The sequence below is a fragment of the Schistocerca piceifrons genome, unplaced genomic scaffold (assembly GCF_021461385.2).
Source record: "Schistocerca piceifrons isolate TAMUIC-IGC-003096 unplaced genomic scaffold, iqSchPice1.1 HiC_scaffold_1416, whole genome shotgun sequence".
NCBI classification, from domain to species: domain Eukaryota; kingdom Metazoa; phylum Arthropoda; class Insecta; order Orthoptera; family Acrididae; genus Schistocerca; species Schistocerca piceifrons.
Window position 1 is genome coordinate 105,001 of NW_025727254.1, and position 5,000 is coordinate 110,000.

At 62.5% G+C, this 5,000-nt stretch overlaps 1 pseudogene; it reads left to right on the forward strand.

Moving 5' to 3' along the window:
• The window catches only part of LOC124733918, a 7,960-nt pseudogene that overhangs the window by 1,069 nt on the left and 1,891 nt on the right, over positions 1–5,000 (forward strand).

The following is a 5,000-nucleotide window of genomic DNA, read 5'->3' on the forward strand; positions in this document are numbered from 1 at the left end:
GCACTCCCGGGGCGTCTCGTCCTCATTGCGAGGTGAGGCGCACCTAGAGCGTACACGTTGGGACCCGAAAGATGGTGAACTATGCCTGGCCAGGACGAAGTCAGGGGAAACCCTGATGGAGGTCCGTAGCGATTCTGACGTGCAAATCGATCGTCGGAGCTGGGTATAGGGGCGAAAGACTAATCGAACCATCTAGTAGCTGGTTCCCTCCGAAGTTTCCCTCAGGATAGCTGGTGCTCGTACGAGTCTCATCCGGTAAAGCGAATGATTAGAGGCCTTGGGGCCGAAACGACCTCAACCTATTCTCAAACTTTAAATGGGTGAGATCTCCGGCTTGCTTGATATGCTGAAGCCGCGAGCAAACGACTCGGATCGGAGTGCCAAGTGGGCCACTTTTGGTAAGCAGAACTGGCGCTGTGGGATGAACCAAACGCCGAGTTAAGGCGCCCGAATCGACGCTCATGGGAAACCATGAAAGGCGTTGGTTGCTTAAGACAGCAGGACGGTGGCCATGGAAGTCGGAATCCGCTAAGGAGTGTGTAACAACTCACCTGCCGAAGCAACTAGCCCTGAAAATGGATGGCGCTGAAGCGTCGTGCCTATACTCGGCCGTCAGTCTGGCAGTCATGGCCGGTCCTTGCGGCCGGCCGCGAAGCCCTGACGAGTAGGAGGGTCGCGGCGGTGGGCGCAGAAGGGTCTGGGCGTGAGCCTGCCTGGAGCCGCCGTCGGTGCAGATCTTGGTGGTAGTAGCAAATACTCCAGCGAGGCCCTGGAGGGCTGACGCGGAGAAGGGTTTCGTGTGAACAGCCGTTGCACACGAGTCAGTCGATCCTAAGCCCTAGGAGAAATCCGATGTTGATGGGGGCCGTCATAGCATGATGCGCTTTGTGCTGGCCCCCGTTGGGCGAAAGGGAATCCGGTTCCTATTCCGGAACCCGGCAGCGGAACCGATACAAGTCGGGCCCCTCTTTTAGAGATGCTCGTCGGGGTAACCCAAAAGGACCCGGAGACGCCGTCGGGAGATCGGGGAAGAGTTTTCTTTTCTGCATGAGCGTTCGAGTTCCCTGGAATCCTCTAGCAGGGAGATAGGGTTTGGAACGCGAAGAGCACCGCAGTTGCGGCGGTGTCCCGATCTTCCCCTCGGACCTTGAAAATCCGGGAGAGGGCCACGTGGAGGTGTCGCGCCGGTTCGTACCCATATCCGCAGCAGGTCTCCAAGGTGAAGAGCCTCTAGTCGATAGAATAATGTAGGTAAGGGAAGTCGGCAAATTGGATCCGTAACTTCGGGATAAGGATTGGCTCTGAGGATCGGGGCGTGTCGGGCTTGGTCGGGAAGTGGGTCAGCGCTAACGTGCCGGGCCTGGGCGAGGTGAGTGCCGTAGGGGTGCCGGTAAGTGCGGGCGTTTAGCGCGGGCGTGGTCTGCTCTCGCCGTTGGTCGGCCTCGTGCTGGCCGGCGGTGCAGGATGCGCGCGCCTGCGCGGCGTTCGCGCCCCGGTGCTTCAACCTGCGTGCAGGATCCGAGCTCGGTCCCGTGCCTTGGCCTCCCACGGATCTTCCTTGCTGCGAGGCCGCGTCCGCCTTAGCGTGCTCCTCCGGGGGCGCGCGGGTGCGCGGATTCTCTTCGGCCGCCATTCAACGATCAACTCAGAACTGGCACGGACTGGGGGAATCCGACTGTCTAATTAAAACAAAGCATTGCGATGGCCCTAGCGGGTGTTGACGCAATGTGATTTCTGCCCAGTGCTCTGAATGTCAACGTGAAGAAATTCAAGCAAGCGCGGGTAAACGGCGGGAGTAACTATGACTCTCTTAAGGTGGCCAAGTGGCGGCGGTGTGGCTGCATCCGGACTTAGCTTTTCGAAGTGCGGTCTTGATGTAGTCGTGCTGCTGCTGCGAGGTGCCTTCCTTGGGTTATAGTTACAGGGAGAGTGATGCGCAATACATGGGCCTAGCCCTCTTAGCCTCTCCTCTCCTGCGGTCTTCTCCCCTTCTCGTGGGCCCGCTGATTTTCGCAGAGTGGAAGACCGCACCAGGGGCTTGGGGGGGTTACCAGCCCCCCCTCGCATTATCCCTTTATAGTTGGGGGCAGCCGACAAGAAACAAGAGATGGTGGCCCTTCCGCTGAAGGTGCCACCCCAGCTACCCCAGCACCTATCCGGCCAACCGGCCGTAACGAAAATGCGATAGTTTGTGTAGCTCCCTTTGCTTGCAGTGAGTGCCACCGCACTTTTACCACGAAGAACGGTCTCGGGGTCCATCGCCGCCGCCAACATCCTGCGGCCGCCAACGCTGAGATCGTGACGGAGAGGCATCGCGCGAGGTGGACGGAGGAAGAAGTCCTGTCGCTCGCCAAGGCAGAGGCCGAACTGTTCCTTGAGAGGGACGCCCGGTTCTTCTTTGTAAATCAAGAACTTACCAGGATGTTCCCCGACCGAACGCTTGAGGCAATCAAGTGCCGACGGCGGCAAGCTGCCCACAAGCAGCTTGTCCGCCAATTCATGGAGGCACTTGAGATCGGTCGGGGCGAAGAGCCGGCGTCCCGCCGTGGAGCAGCGAGCTCGCTGCCTGACGCGGGCGAGGCCGCTGCGCCGCCCGTCGACGCAGCCGAGGACTTCGCGGCCGACACCACCAGGCCGCCGCCGGAGGGGCCGACTGACGCCGCCATCTGGGAGCATCTGGCGGGGCTGCCTGCTTCCGCCCAGCGTTTCTCTGCCCTGGATCGAGTCATTGGTCTGGGGCGGGGCACGCCGCCCGATGTCATCCTGGGCATGCTCCCGGATGCCCTTGCGTCGGTCGGGTCCAGGGGGGAGAGGTCGATCACCAGGACACAGCGGCCGCGCCAATCATCCAAGCGGCCGCCTGCCGCCCCGCCGCTGCAGAAGCGCAAGCGGCGCCGCTGGGAATACGCGCGCACACAGGACGCCTTCCGTAGGTCGCGTGCACGTTGCGTGCGCGGCTTGCTGGACGGCACCCTGCTGCAGCCGCCACCCGACATCCCCGGTCTGCTGGACTTCTGGGCGGACCTCTTCACGAAGAAGCCGATCTCCACCGCCGGCTTCATCCGTGACCGCCTTCTCCCGCACTCGGAGCCTGTCGCTCCTGAGTGCCTATGGGGGCCGGTCACACGTGAGGAGGTCGCTGCTGCCTTGCCGCCCAGGGGATCGGCAGCCGGGCCGGACGGCCTGACTCCAGCGGAGCTGCGGCGCCTGCCGCATGAAGTCCTGGTGAAACTCTTGAACCTCTTCCTCCTGGCCCGCGCCCTCCCCGAGCGTCTGCTTCGCGCCCGGACGTCACTTCTCCCCAAAACGGCTGCACCAACATCCCCCGCTGACTTTCGCCCCATTACGGTCTGCTCGGTGTTGGCGCGGACCTTTCACAAGGTTCTCGCGTCACGCCTGATGCGTGCATGTGCTGTGGACGAACGTCAGCGGGCATTCATCCCCCGGGATGGGATGTTGGAAAACACCTTCATCTTGGACACTGCTCTCACCGACGCAGTCCGCTCCTGTCGCTCTGTTTTTGTGGCATCGATCGACGTCTCTAAAGCGTTCGATTCGGTGGACCATGCTGCCCTCCGCCCCGTGCTGAGGGCTCATGGCCTGCCGGATTGCTTTATTGAGTACGTCGAAAGGTGTTACGAGGGTAGCACGACAGTGATAGCGGGCGGCGCCGACGTGGGCGTGCCCCTGCAGCCGGCTAGGGGTGTGCGTCAGGGTGACCCCCTCTCCCCCCTCCTTTTCAATTTCGCGGTGGACTATGTTTTGAGTCAACTTCCCTCCCACATCGGAGCTCGGATCCTTGGTCGCAGAGTTAACGCTGCGGCCTTCGCAGATGACGTCCTGCTTTTTGCATCGACCGCGAGGGGATTGCAGTCCCTCATCGACGCAGCCGTCGCAGCCCTCGCCCATCTGGGGCTGCAGATCAACGCCCGGAAGTGTTTCACCCTCGCCTTAGTCGCGTCTGGGCGCGACAAGAAGGTGAAGGTCGACGCCGACGTTACCTTCAAAGCGGGCAACGCCACCGTGCCCGCCCTACGTGTGGGTGAAACCTTCCGGTACCTGGGACTGCAATTCTCCACCGCGGGTCGCTGCGTTTTCAACCCACGACGCCACCTGGTGGAGCAGCTGGACGTCATCTCCCGAGCTCCGCTCAAGCCGCAACAGCGCCTCCACGCCCTCACCACCGTACTTCTGCCTGGCCTGTACCATGGGCTGGCCCTCAGCCGCACCCGAGTGGGTGCGTTGAAAGCGGCAGATGTGACCATCCGTGCCGCCGTCAGGAGATGGTTCCGCCTTCCGGCGGACACTCCCCTGGGCTACTTCCACGCTCCTGTAGCCCAGGGAGGCCTCGGCATCCCATCATGCCGATGGATGGGGCCAACACTTCGCCGGTCCCGTCTCCTGGCGCTGAAGAGGATTGGGCCAGCCGCCGACGGTGCAGGCCGGGACGAGGTGCAGCGTGAGATTGAGGCGCTGGAGCGGCATCTTATGTGGGAGGGCCACCTCCTCAAATCGTCGACGCAGGTTGGAGAGATGTGGGCCGCGCGCCTGCACGTTGCCTTTGACGGTGCGGCGCTGTCATCTTCCGCCGCCGTCAAGGGGCAACACCAGTGGGTCGCTGACACCAGTCGCCTGCTATCTGGGCGTAACTTCATCGACGCTCTCCGCGCCCGCATCAACGCCTTCCCCACGAAGGCACGGCGCAGTCGCGGGCGGGAGGCGGACACCAGATGCCGCGCGGGCTGCCAGGCCGTAGAGACCGCCAACCACGTGTTACAGGCTTGCTTCAGGACGCACGGGTCCCGGGTTAAGCGGCATGACGCGATCGTGCGCTATGTCGCCCGTGGACTCGCGCAGAGGGGCTTCAACGTCTCTGTGGAGCCCCACCTCCGCACACCTGAGGGAATCCGCAAGCCTGACGTGGTGGCGGTTAAAGACGGCATCGCCCGCGTCATCGACGCCCAGGTAGTCGGAGACCATCTCCGGCTCGACTGGTGTCA